The sequence below is a fragment of the Nesoenas mayeri genome (genome assembly GCF_963082525.1).
Source record: "Nesoenas mayeri genome assembly, chromosome: Z".
Taxonomy (NCBI): Eukaryota; Metazoa; Chordata; class Aves; order Columbiformes; family Columbidae; genus Nesoenas; species Nesoenas mayeri.
This window is the reverse complement of record NC_137542.1, coordinates 35,331,246-35,345,992: the sequence shown is the minus strand read 5'-3', so window position 1 is coordinate 35,345,992 and position 14,747 is coordinate 35,331,246.

Sequence of the window (14,747 nt, the reverse complement as noted above, 5' to 3'; positions counted from 1 at the left end):
AAAATGTCTCGGTTTTGTCTATGTCCCTGTTAATAAGGTGACCGTGCTCATAGAGTAATGAGTCAATGTTATTTCTAGTTTGCCTTTTACCATTAATATATTTTTAAAAGCCTTTTTTAGTGTCCTTCACAGTATTGACCAGCTTGAATTCTAACTGAGCTCTGGCAGCACTATTTTCCTCTCTACAATGGTGAGCAGCATCTCTGTAGTCCTCCCATGGTGCCTGACTTTGCTTCCACAGACCTTACAATTTCTTTTTTAGCCTTATTTCAAGAAGAAGATCTCTGCTCAACCAAGCTGGCTTTTTGCCTCACCTGCTAGATTTCCATTGTTTTGGAATTTTCATCGATTTGGAATTCCTGATCTCATGCTTTTAGTAGGTGCTACTTAAAAAGCAACCAACACTGATGGACCCCAATACATTCAAAAGCTTTTTCCCAGGGACTCTTAGTAAGTAGTTCTCTGAGCAACCTGAAGTCTGTTCTCATATCTAGAGTTAAGGTTTTGCTGGCAGTCTTCCTCCCATTAGCATAGATTTTGAACCGGACTGTTTCATGGTCGCTGTTGACAAGAGGGGCACTTGTTGCCACTTCTCCCATGAGATCCTCTCTGTTGGTGAGTATAAAATCTAGGAAGGCACTGTATGGGAATATAGCGGAAGAATGTCGAGGAGGTTGGTTAAATGTAAATATGCTCAAGTGACTTGCAGCTGTCTGTAGAAAAAACAGATATATTACACTAATTGTTTACTGACCTTGTATGCTTGATGAGTAGAACCTCTGTGTTAGATAACATAGGCCTATGAGAAACTCTAGAACACTTTATCACTATGTCTGAGATTCCTGCTTTCTTGTGAGAAAGAGCGGGAGGCTGTGCCTGCCTGAAGCCTTGCAATACAGGGGAGCTCAGCAGGCCCAGTGATCTTCTACCAGGGCTGAACTTACCAGTGCCTGCATTCCTGCTTGTGTTACCTCTGCATGGGAGCTTAGGTGTGACTTCAGAGATCCACCAGTAGAGAGGTAACTAAAATAAAACTTGCTCTTTGCAAATGCATTCGTGGCCTCTGGCTCTTCTTGCAATGTGCCTGGGCTTGTGCACACAGGCACATTTCCTGCTTGGTTCCCTTAGTACCTGTACCAAGAAGATATCAAACAGATGCTTTAGGAATCTCCTGGACCTGTTGGTGCCAGCTGTATGATATTGCCAGTTGACATCTGGTGAGTTGAAGTCCCTCATAAGGACAAGGGTAGATGACTTGGAGGCTTCGCTTAGTTACTTGAAGAATAACTTTTCAGTGTCGTTATCCCGACTGGGTGGCCTATAGTAGACCTCCACAATGACATTCACTTTATTTATCTTTATTTATCTTTATTTATCCCTTAATCCTTATCCAGAGGCTCTCAACTTTGCCATTGCCAACTGCCAGCTCCATGCACTCCAGCCCCTCTGCTACATACAGTGCCAACCTCACACCTCTCCTGTTCTGCCTGTCTCTTCTGAATAGCCTGTAGCCATCTGTCATGGCACATCAGTCACAGGACTCAACCCACCAGCTTTCACTAATGTTGATTACATCATATCCCTGGGACTGTGTCAAGGCTTCTAGTTCATCTTGCTTTTTCTTCATTCTGTGTGCGTTAGTGTAGAAGTACTTCAAGTGTGGTTGATTGTCTCCTTCACCTTGTGGTGCAGACTGAGCAGTCTCACTGCCATGTATCTCCTCAAGCCATCCTGCCTCTCATCACTGATGGGCCTGATACTGCCCCCTTCCAATCTAGTTTAAAGCCCTATAAATCAGCCTTGTAATCCCCTGAGCAAACACCCTTTTCCCCTTCTAAGACAAGTGCATCTCATCGCATATCAGAAGACCTGGTGAAGAACTGACCAGCTCATGGTCAAAAAATCTGAAGTTCCATCTATGATACCAGCCATGGAGTCACATGTTGATTAGTTGGGTCTGCCTGCTCCATTCTGTATTCCTGCTTCTAGTCTACCCTGAGGACTTTATACTGAAAGTTGTAATTATGACGGGCAATAAGATTCACCAGCATGGGAGAAATAGAAGAGGAACAAGTTGTAGAGAAAAAACATGATTTGCTTTCTGTTTCACACTGGTGTTCCAGAGGTGTGGGAAAGGGAAGGATTTCATAATACTGATTTGTAGAGGTGTATGACAAGCCAGCAGTTATACTAGGCTTCTCCTCCACATTGGTGCCATGCATTCAGGCATTTTGCAAGTATTTTATTATTTATTCCGAGGAGAACAGTTGTAGAGGGTGATGAGGTCTCCCATCAGCCTACTTTTCTCCAGGCTAAACTGCCCCAGTTCCCTCAGCTGCTCCTCATAAGACTGTTCTCCGGATCCTTCATGAACTTTGTTGCCCTTCTCTGAACTCACTACAGCACCTCCATGTTTTTCCTGTAGTTATGGCCCCAAAACTGAACACACTATTTGATGTGGGGCCTCATCAGCTCCAAGTACAGTGGAACAATCACTTGCCTAGGCCTGCTGGCTACACTATTCTTGCTGCATGCCAGGATACTCTTGGCCTTTTTGGGCACCTGGGCACACTGCTATCTCATGTTCGGCTGGCTGTCGACCAGCATTCCCAGATCCTTTACCACCAGGCAGCTTTCCAGCCACTCTTTCCCAAGACTATAGCATTGCATGGGCTTGTCATGACCCAAGTACAGGACCTGGCACTTGACCTTGTTGAATCACATGCAACTGGTCTTGACCGATTGATCCAACCAGTCCAGATCCCTCTGCATTGCCTTCCTACCCACAAGCAGGTCAACACTCTCACCCAACTTGGTGTCATCTGCAGACTTACTGAGGGTGCACTTAATCCCCTCTTCCAAATCATTAATAAAGATATTAAACAGAACTGGCCCCAACACTGAGACCTGAGGAACACCACTCACAACTGGCCACCAACTGGATTTAACTCCACTAACCACAACTCTTTGGGCCTGGCCATCCAGCCAGTTCTTTACCCAGCAAAGGGTACATCCATCTGAGCCACGAGCTGCCAGTTTCTCCACAGGGGTGCTGAGGAAAACGCTGTCAAAGGTTTTGCTGAAGCGCATGTATACAACATCCATAACCTTTCCCTTATCCACTGAGCAGGTCACTTTGTCATAGAAGGAGATCAGGTTGGTCAAGCAGGACCTGCCTTTCATAAACCCAGGCTGACCGGACCTGTTGGTGTGGTTGTCTTGTATGTACCATGTTATGGCACTCAGGATGAGCTGTTCCCTGACTTTCCCTGGCACTGAGGTCAGACCGACAGGCCTGTAATTCTCTGTACTCTCCTTCTGGTCCTTCTTGTAGATGGGTGTCACATTTGCCAACTTCCAGTCAACTGGGACCTACCCAGTAAGCCAGGACTGCAGATAAGTAATGGAAAGTGGCTTCGTAAGCACCTCCACCTCCCTCATCACTCTTGCATGGATCCCATAGACTTGTGCATGTCTAAGTGGTGTAGCAGGTTGCTGTTTCCTCTTGGATTATTGGGGCTTCATTTTGCACCCTGTCCTTGTCTTCTGGCTCAGGGGGCTGTGTACCTGGAGCACACCTGGTCTCACTATTAAAGACTGAGGCAAAGAAGGCGTTTAATACTTCAGCCTCATCCTCTGTCACTGTGTTTCCCCCTGCATCCACCAGAGGGTGGAGTTTCTCCTTAGCCCTCCTCTTTTTGCTAATGTATTTATAGAAGTATTTTTTATTCCCTTTTACAGCAGTAGATAGGCTCAGCTCTAGTTTTGGCCCTTCTAATTTTCTCCCTGCATAACTTCATAGCATCCTTGTATTCCTCTTGAGTAGCCTGCCCCTTCTTCCAAAGGTTATAAATTCTCCTTTTATTCCTGAGTTCCAGCCAAAGCTCTCTATTCAGCCAGGCTGGTCTTCTTCCTCAACGGCTTGTCTTTCAGCACACAGGGACAGCCTGCTCCTGCACCTCTAAGTTTCCTTCTTGAAGAGCAACCAGTCATGCTGGTCTCCTTTGCCCGTCAGGACTGCCTCCCAAGGGACTTTGCCAGCCAGACTCCTAAACAGATCAAAGTTTGCCCTTCAGAAGTACAAGGCAGCAGTTCTGCTGACCGCTCTCCTTACTGCTCTATGAATAGAAACCTCGATCATTTAATGATTGCTATGCCCAAGGCAACCTTCAACCCATTACCCATGAGCTCTTCTCTATTCACAAACAACAAGTACAGTGGAGCACCTTCCATAGTTAGCTCACTGATCAGCTGTGTCAGGAAGTTGTCTTCCATACACTCCAGGAGCCTCCTGGAGTATGACAAGAGTTATGTGTTCTAAGGCATTTGCTAGGCAATTATCTTTGGTTCTTACTATCATTGTACAGGAAATTTATCAGGTAATTTCCCTTGCCTCTGAGAAGGCTTAGCACTGATCTAGGCAATGCAAGTTAAGGGAAAGGACACCTCGGTGTGGCGTTGTTTCCATCCTTTCTTCCTGTACAACTGCTAGATAGAGATGGAGAACATCTTTGTGACATGCAAACCTTGTACACTCCCACAGAAGATACTGCAAGCCCCGAGGTCCCCCCAGAGGAGAGTGCTTTAGGCTGCTAGGTATGTAAGCATTTCAGGGAAACTACATATTCTGTGCATGTTGGTCCAGACTTGTAATGAATTTGGAATAATCAGTGTGAAACACAAAATGTTTAAGAGGAGACAGTATATATCTATCCACACATTCATGCTCTGTGCTCTGTGCTGGTGCCATTCTCAGTCCCAGACTGAGCAGGACCTTGTCTGAACACCCATGGGTACTATTATGAAAGAAGAATATTTTTGAGGATCCAGGTTACTTATAAAGGGCAGATATCACACATTCCTTGTTCATTAAAAACACATTCACATTAACTAACTTACTTTACAGAATCCTATAAAAATTAGAGATAAAAGTAGCCTGTTATTGGATGGCTTGTTGTCACTTCCTCAGGGGAGTGATAGGACGTTATTTCCTATACTATACATGTCTAATCTTAGTGCAGCCGTAGTTCAACAGTTTGCCTTACTTTCATGATACGACTCTTTGTAGTTACTAGACCTGCCAGGATCAATTTGGAGCCAAAATGCTGATCTGTTAAAATAATACCTTATGGGGTGATAATATCGATTTTGACTAAACAAGCAAGACAGTGAAGCTGAAGGTTTTGTTTTTTTTTTTTTAATTTCAGCTTTGTTTTTCCAAAACCAACATCCCTGGTAAAACAACTCCTGCATGTTACAGTGTACTTTACTTTTCTAATTTGATTATGATTTGTGCTGTCTCCTTTCAAGTTTTCTGTGTGATGGCAGTTCTGGGTTATACAGGACACTGCTGGTTATAGCTTCTCCAGCCCTCTCCTACCCAGCAGTTGCCTCATTCTCATTTTGACAAGCAGGCAAGCAGGGCTGAACACTGCACCACCTGCGCAACCCTCTGGCAAGGTCAGGGGGTGGCTCTGATGACAGCAAAAGAGCAGGTGGGGAAAAGTGCATGAGAGAGCAGCGCAGGCAGCAACCTTTTCTGTGGATCAGCTGGTGTGTGCTAGCTATGTGTCTAAGACCTACCATTTTATAGAGAGGTCTCTTTATTCTCACAGCACTTACATCCTCTCTGGTATAAATTTTCCTGCCAACCCTTTGCAAAAATCACAGAAGACACCCAACATTCAGAAACATCAAAAGGATATGAAAATTACTTCTGAAGAGAAAACAAAAAAAAACACCAAAAGGAGCTTTTTAGTCCTAAAAAAGGAACAGGATGTTGGAGGAGAAGTCCAGAGATGTTCTATGAACTTATTTAAGGATGACTCTGTCGCAATTATTTTTGTGTGAAAATGGATCCTATGTTGTGGACCAGTCTAAAACCAAATGGGAGAGATTTCTATCAGAAAAGTCCACGATCAAGCAGTTTAACAGTCAGCATTTCATAGATTTAAAGGTCAGCAGGGACCATTAGCTCATTTAGGCTGACATCCAGTAAAGCACACAGGTTGTAGGACTTCATCCAATTCCCCCTGCATCAAGCATATAAATTTACATGCCTGTAGCTAATGTTACTTTGAAGAAGTTCCCTGGTCATCCACTTTCATGACAAAAAACATGTACTTTCCTAGACTTTTGGATGCATAAATGCATCAGTTCACAGCTGGTCATGCCATGTGTGAGACCGCAGCATTAAAGAGGGATTTGCAAACCACACAACTCTGGGATCCACAGAATAGTGAGGCCTGAGGGAACAGAGAACAGACACAAGTGGGACGTGACTGTGTTTTTCACAGACAACTTTGGGATGAGGCTCACCTGGGCACATAGCTGCTTCTCCAGGAAGACAACATCTGAGTAATTAATTGTAAGTGGTAATTTTGCCCTTATAATGCTATTTTCAGATCTTTGACAAGTCTCATTTCTTTCTCAGTGTCTGACAAAAAGTACCTATCAGATAGTAAACACATTTCTAAATGAAGGATGCACTACTCCCAATTATCTCTTTTGTCTAGGAAAGTTTCTTCCAATATTTCCGTGTTTAGGAAAAGGTATAGTTGTGCTTTCCAATTTAAAGGGCTATTGTAAATCTGTAAACTCAACTAAGAAATAGTTATATGTTTAAAAACTCTTTTGAAACAGAAATGGACAGAATTTGTTGCAAATGTTGTCCTTTGACATGTAGTCAAGAATAAAATTTTATTTCACAAGAAAATTACTCTTCAATGATACATTGGTATTAGTCATTAGCTCTTTCTAAGTGGGGTGGTGCTTTAATTTCCTGTATATATTGTTTTTGGTTTGTTTTTTTTTTATTTTAAAGAAGAGTGAATAGAAGAATTGATGAATGCTTTTATATATGCAAAGAAGTCTGTTTTACATCTATTGAAATACAAGTCAGTAATTTCTCAGGTGACATTAACAATAAAAAAATTCTCTGCATAAAAGAATCAGCGGAAATCAGGAATATGCTGAATGTCCAGTCCCATCTGGGTTGAGGAAGTAGGACTGAGTGTATTACACAGGCATTCATACACAACTCTAAAAAACCACACAATTGGTCCAGGGACCACACTAAGGAAAAATCAAATGAAGTGCATACACAGATTAAAAGTTTGAGTACGTCTTGATCCCTGCGTACAAACTCACTGTTAACATGCTTGAGCATAGCTACTTATCTCTAGCTGTACCTGCGTAAAACCTGCCTATGCCCAGTCTTGTCTTCAACATACCACTCTGCTGCTAAGGACTTCCTGTTGCACAAAATTGGCCCCTCCTCATATGATCGACTTTTCTGAAGTGTTTTGTGGCTAATAAATCACCACCTGCTGCATGCTAACATTCCTCGGGAAATGTGTCAGGCTCTTTACCAGCTGTAGTGGCAAGATCAGGAAAAACATGAGGAAAAGAAGATGAAACAGATGAGTACACAGTAAGGAGTTTAGAGGTAGGCTGTCACACAGGGTTGAGGTTCAGACTGCAGAAAGGAGTGGAGAAGTGACTAGTGGAGGAAAGGGGTGGCAAGCAGCTTTAAACAGCTGCACAGGCAGCTGTGCCCAAACCAAAAAGAACAATGCACCAGAGAACGGTGCACCTAGAGAACAATGGTCCTGAGGCAGCAGCGTCAGTGCTCATCGAGGCTGTGCCTTTAGAAGGGGCATGAGGATGGAAGGTGAGGCAGGTATAGCCTGGTCTCCCACCCCAGAATGAGGATAGTGCTGCAAAGAAAACCTTGTAAACACTATCTCATGAGTAACAAAACAGGCTTCTGCTTACTGAAGCATTCACATTTCCCAGTGATCACTTTGGTGCCTCCCTCCAGCAACATGAGCTGGAGCAGCCCTTTTTCAATGCATTCCTATTTTCTCTCAACTGTTTTCCAGAGCCTGGAGGTTTTCTGTGGGTCTTTGCTTATGGGAGTGGTGAGTTGGATGAGCTCACACTATTCATGCCTGCTAGCACTAAGTTTAGCTCCTGCAGTCATTCAACACATACATCCTTTCCGCGCTTTCCTCTTGGAAGGAAAGTCTGGCCTTGCTAAGCTTCACTTTCCCAAGCCAGTCTCCTTGTTTACATCAAAGTAGCAAATTACTGAGGAGGTCAATTAATTGAATTGCATTTGTGTCCAATTTGATGCATCAAGCTAAATTCTTAATAAAGAATAATAAGAGATGGTGCTGGCCACAGAAATTATTTGGTTTCCAGGAAACAGCCCGCAACTGGGAAACCAATATGTTCAATGCTGGGTGCCAAATTGCCAACACAATCCTCCTGTTCCATCCTGCAGGCAGCCAGTGATTGGTCTCTGGTGAGCTTGGCCGGCCTGAAAAGCAAGGGGAGGAGCTGCCGTGAGCTCCCCTACCTTGTCAGATTTCCAGTAATATGTCAGAACAGTTGACCCCTGGATGACTCAGCCACATCTCAGAAGGGAAATTCCTGGCAAGAAGATCATGCTGGAGGAAAGGTTTTAACAGCTGGAAGAAGCAGCACTGTCATTGCAGCAGAAAAAGAAAGGAAGAAGGGGAAAAGAGCAAGTAAAACAGTATGATCTGGTCTACTTGGAGATCAGCATGTGAGACAGTGGATGCTCCTGTTGATGGTGTATTGGAGTTTTCATAAGTCAAAGCCATCACAAGAGGCAGAGAGATCAAGCTTTGGACAAGCTACTCTGTGAGATGAGAAGCGGTATATCCTTCTTCACATGTTTTCTTACAAAATCTGCTTGTACTGATTTCAGAAATCATTGGCCAGGTTCATCAATAAGGTCTGTCTGCTTTGCTGCTGCCCCAGGGGATGAAACAAGAAATTAAATTGCCTTGTCTGATGAGAGTGTGTGTGTACTACAGTACATGAAACACGCCAGAGACTCCAGCCCCTTAATGTCTTCTCCAGGGTGGGACATGTGCTCTATCAGAGATAAACAGTGAGCACTGTGAGGAGAATTATTGCCATTATAGACAGGCTGTTCATGGACTGTGCTCCCATATCCTCTGTCTTCAGCTGTCTCTGTGGCCCTTTTATGTATTTGAACATTCCGCTGGCAAAATCAACTGGAGAGCTGAGCAGAGACCAGAACAATGACTATCCCAGTTGTGAGTAGTGGGACACACTCACCAAATGTGAGCTTTGCATTACATGTGCATATCCCTTTCCAAATATCTCAGCCTGCTGGGCCATCTCCAGTGCCCTTTGTGCACAGCTTGACTTGCTGAAGTTCTCACAGAACAAACAAAGAACCTAGCCAAACATATCACTAGGTCCAGACACCCTGAGAAAGAAACCAAAAGTCCCAAACTCTCTGAAGGGAAAAGTACCATGTCTATGTCAGTGGTAGTCTTTCAAAGAATAAGCCATGGTGGTTTAAGCATCTGTGATACCTATTGCTTACATATGCTTTCTTTTTTATGTCCCTCTTAAACTCCTCAGGTGGAAAAAAATTCTCCTATCCTGAAATGTAAGTCATTTAGATAACTATACTTATACAAGGACCCTGCAAAGGCAGCAAGCTTAACAAAACCTCTTTCTGTATGTTTGGGTTTCAGTAATCCAGGAAAATGACCTATGATCTGCCTGGAGCAGGTTGGATGTTTTCTCATATCTCTGTGTACAAAACCCGGAGCCGCTAATCATGCTGCAGGTATGCCCCAAGCCAGGGTCTTCCACCCTCCCAGTTGGCACTGTGCGAGCACCCAAGACCTGTTCCTTACTCTGGGCAGCTGCATGGTTTGGTGGCAATCACTCCATATCTAACTTTTGGGATGGAGCTTCCGTTTGCCTGGGACTTGAACCAGATAAAGGAAATTAAGAATACAGACTACAAAAAAGCCATTTCCTTAATCGTAGCCATTTACTTAGTTGGGAATTACTGTTGAAATGTCAAAAAAAGACTTACACTTGTGTAATCAGGAATAATTGCACTGAGATTAATGAGAGTGTTCACAGGATTCTGCTTAGAAATGTATATAACTTTGAAGGGTCAGCACAATGAACTGCACAATCACCAGAAGTGCAATACACATATCCTGTAAATCTGTGCATCTATCTTCCTCATCCCAGGCATACAAACCGCAGTGTCATTGTTCACTCAGACAAGGAAATCTTGCATTTTCTTGTGCAGAACTAAGTTCAGGCAATATAGAAGGCTGCCTGAATCCTCTTGATCTTTTCCTGGATTTCCCCTGTGAATGTCTCCATGCTTCTAAAAAGTCTGTAGTTCAGTCCCAAATGTTATTTCTGTCACTCTTCTGGGATTAAACATTTCCCTCTACCTTTCTTTTCAGTCATGCCTTCTAGAGTGGGTAGTCCATAAAGGCTATTTCTCTCTTCACAGTATCTGAAGGCTTTATTTTCTATCTGAAATTATTTCCTCCCACAGTTGAAAGAGAGAAACCACTGTCACTTTACAACATTTGACCCTCTACCACCACACCAGAAAGGTACACTGCTCAGCACAAGCAGCAATAAAGTGGTACCCAGGAGCCTCATGTTCCCCAAATATTCATCTCTGTGTCTCATGTTCGTGGCTCATGCAAGAACACAGTGGCTGTGTTTCTAACTTGTGGAGTTTCTTTCACTGACCAGATTTCCGGCAGCAGAGCACCCAGCCCCATGCATGCTTAGTGATCTCTGTAATGATTTTTTTTCCCTTGTATTTTAATATTTTTGTAATATCACAAGCTTAGTTATATTTCCTTATATTTCTTCCCAACAACAGATTGGGTAACAGAAAACTGCATTAGTACTGCCGTGCTCCATAATGCTCTGACTTTGCTTTTTGAGAGCAGAATCGCCTGCATTCTCACACTAATGTAATAAAGCTCAAGGACATTAGAAATTCTCCAGAGATACAAACTGATGGTCAGTCTAGTCCAGGGACTGCCTACAGCAGTGGCTGGCAACCAAATATTTAGGAGGAAGCAATAAAACATGCATAATATTCCTTTCATTGCAAGAATCTTCAGCACAGCGAACTCCTGTCCCAAATCCAGCTGCAGATCAGTTTATTCCCCAAACAACAAGGCTAAACACCCCACAGAAACGTTATCTTAAGCAGTGTAATTACTAATGCAGATTGTCTCCATTTAAGGCATCTAATTCCTTCTTGGAAGTCTTACTGACAAGTCCGCTTTTCTGCATGGCAGGCCAAATTTAATTAGGCTTTGTGCAAGGGGAATTCCCCATCAGCATGTGTCTGCCTGTCTTTTAATTCTACCACCTGCCCTCTTCTCCCAGAGTGCACAGATGAATATCCAAGGGTGCATAGCTTACTTTTTCCCTTGTAAGATGAGTCTCAAGGGTTTCGTGCTGGGGCTGCACACACAATGCCTGTTCCCTGAAGAACCTGTGTCCTGGCATGCTCTGCAGCACCCCTTTCAAACTCTCTGCTGTGCCTTTCAGCAGTTTCAGCAGAAAAGGGACTGTTCAGGGATTGCATGCCTTCTCCTCTTTCCAGGGACAATTCTTCCTGGGCATCTGTTTGTCATTGAGGTCTTTTGCTGAACCCTTCTCTGAGAAAAGCAGACCTGGAGGATTGGCTGACACGCCAGAAGGCTGTGCTGCCAGCCAGTGAGACCTGGACAGGCTGAAGAGTTGGGCAGGGAAAAATTTCATGAAATATAACAAGGGCAAGTGTAGAGTCTTGCATCTGGGTAGGAACAATCCCATGTTCCAGTATAGGTTGGGAAATTACATATTAGAGAGCAGTGTAGCGGAAAGGGACCTGGGGGTCCTGGTGGACAACAGGATGACCATGAGCCAGCACTGTGCCCTTGTGGCCAGGAAGGCCAATGGCACCCTGGGGTGTATAACAAGGGGGGTGGTTAGTAGATCGAGAGAGGTCCTCCTTCCCCTCTACTCTGCCCTGGTGAGACCACATCTAGAATATTGTGTCCAGTTCTGGGCCCCTCATTTCCAGAAGGACAGGGAACTGCTGCAGAGGGTCCAGCGTAGGGCAACCAAGATGATTAAGGGAGTGGAGCACCTCCCTTATGAAGAAAGGCTGAGGGAGCTGGGTCTCTTTAGTTTGGAGAAGAGGAGACTGAGGGGTGACCTCATCAATGTTTATACATATATAAAGGATGAGTGTCATGAGGATGGAGCTCTTCTTGGTGACAACTAATGATAGGACAAGGGGCAATGGCTACAAACTGGAACACAGGAAGTTCCACTTAAATATGAGAAGAAACTTATTCTCAGTGAGGGTAATAGAACACTGGAAAAGGCTGCCCAGAGAGGTTGTGGAGTCTCCTCACTGGAGACATTCAAAATTGACCTGGATGCCTTCCTGTTTAACCTCATCTAAGTGTTCTTTCTTTGGCGAGGGATTGGACTAGATGATCTTTTGAGGTCTCTTCCAATCCCTAACAGTCTGTGATTCCATGTAACAAGCCTTCACAGAAATTGAGATGACACCTGCCACACAATAAGTCTCAAGGAGAGGTTTCTTGCTAGAAGGAATGGAAGTTGCTCAGTGGGACCGGTGGGGAGCATGGCTGAACTGGACTGCTGGTGTGGGAAGAGTGGGTGACAGCCTGTGTGAAGAGTAAGCTGCCCAGAATCCGGAATTTTTTAAAAGATAGGCAGCTTGAAAGCATAAAGTATTTTTTGATAGGCCTTGCTTTCGACATTTCCCTGCAAAGCTGTCCCCTATGCCCTCCTCTCTTTTAAATTCAGTTTTGAAAATATAATAAAAACAATTTTATCAAAATGCAACATTTCAGTAAAGGCTGAAATTCTTCAGCATTGCCATTTTGCCCATCATAAAGCCAGGCAAATGTGCTCAATCATAACAAGCTTGGCAGAAATAAAACACTTTGATAATGTTCATCAAAACTGGCAGTGCCTGTGGAATGTTTCAATCTCAATTGAAAGGGCATTTTCTGTCAGTTCAGTCAGAACATTTTCAACCAGCTCCAATCAGACATTTAGCTAGTAGTTTTCAAATGCACCCAATAGACTTAGGCATCACAGGCCCAGTGCAAGGCTGAGGAGTTGCTTGCTTCTAAACCACTTGGTGGTAGTTTGTATTGTCACGCTTCTTCCACTTAACATTCACTAAGACCAAGAGGTGACAAAAGAGAAGCAAAAAGTAATCCAGAAATTGAGAGGAAGGGTCTGAAATACCATCAACGACCAAAGCTGGTGTTGAACTCTGTCTGAAGCAGAGCCGGCTGCTGTAACAAAGAGATATGGCCATGTGCCTGCGAGGGCACAAAGCAAGAAAATGAGACTCAAGAGACAACAGAGCATCAAAGAGGGATCATGGGTATTAGTAGTTATACTGCCTGAGAAAGTCTCACCACACTGAGCTTAGTAGGCCGGGGAAGTTTCCTAAAAGGTGTTGGAATGAGAAAACCACATCCAGCTGCCAAAGCTTTGCTAAAGGCCCGTAGTAAGCAATCTCAAGCTATCTCTTTCTAAACTGACATCCTTTGTACAACGGACCCAGAAGTCACCAAGCAAAATGAGCAAGGAACCTACCACTCGAACCTGAGACCATGCAGCTGGGACAGTTCATGGCATTTCTTATCATCTTGCTCTATTACTGTATTCTTGCTATCTTATTTCTTTTTTTCTTTTCCCAGCCTTGAAGATTGTGCAGTACAGAACTAAGAACTAAATACATTCAAAAATACATGGGTAATCACATATAAGACATTTGACAACTTTAATCAACATATGGAATTCAAATATATACTGCTATTCCCCTGTGGATTAGTAACACTTTTAAATGTCTTGAAATCAATATTTTGCATCAGTGTCTAAAGGAAATTAGCAGTCGGCTGGGACTGAAATTGAAACCTGCATCTATCCTCATCACATCCGCACAGCTCTGTCCCTCTAGGAGACTGTGCCATCTGGTACATTGTGATCAGGACACTTGTCAGGCAACAAAATCAAGTCAAGGAGCTTTGGGAGCTAGAAGCTCTTCAGTTCAGACTTTTACTGAGACTAGGAACAGACTTTCCACTTTAAAAATCACTGTGAACCATATGCACTAAACTTCTCATGCATGTCCTTTCCCACATCAGAGCTGCTCAGAGAGTCAGAAATGCTTTTGCATACTGTTCCTGAGTCCACCTTTCCAAAATGAAGTTTTGCCACAGAAGGTATCTCATCTGTAGTGGCTGCTAAAGTCAATGAAAGTATCACCTGAAATAATTTTCTCCAATGTGACCTTTTTGCAGGGCATGCCTCACAGAGCCCAGGACCCTGAAGCATCTTAATTCTCAGTTGGCAAGATGCTGTGCATGTGCCTGGCATGCCTACATCCTCATCTGATCTGCTGTAAGCCATATGTGGCCAATAAGTTATAGCATACATTGCTCTGCAGGAAGATGCATAGTTTTCAATGAAAAGACGGTCCACCACTTAGATTCCAGCAATTACTCTATCTGCTAAACATTTCCATCCATCTTTTGTCTTTGCAGCTCCTGAATTTAGAAGGATTTTAAAATTTTTTTCCCTCTCTAGTATCTTACCTTCCTATTGTTGTGTTATTCACCAAAAATCTTTATAAGACTTTAGAATTTACATATTCCTGAGCATTTTCCCATGCAAAAGCTGATTCCAGTCCAGCAAATTTTAAACTTCCAATTGTGCTTACTTCTTCTGTATGGTCCCTTGTCAGTGCATCAGTAACCACAGGATGAAAACCAGTGCTTTTAGAGTGAGCAATATCCCATTCTTCTCTCTAAATAAAACAAGCCTGTTACTTCAAGGCAGCATTTTCAGATCTTGCATCACTT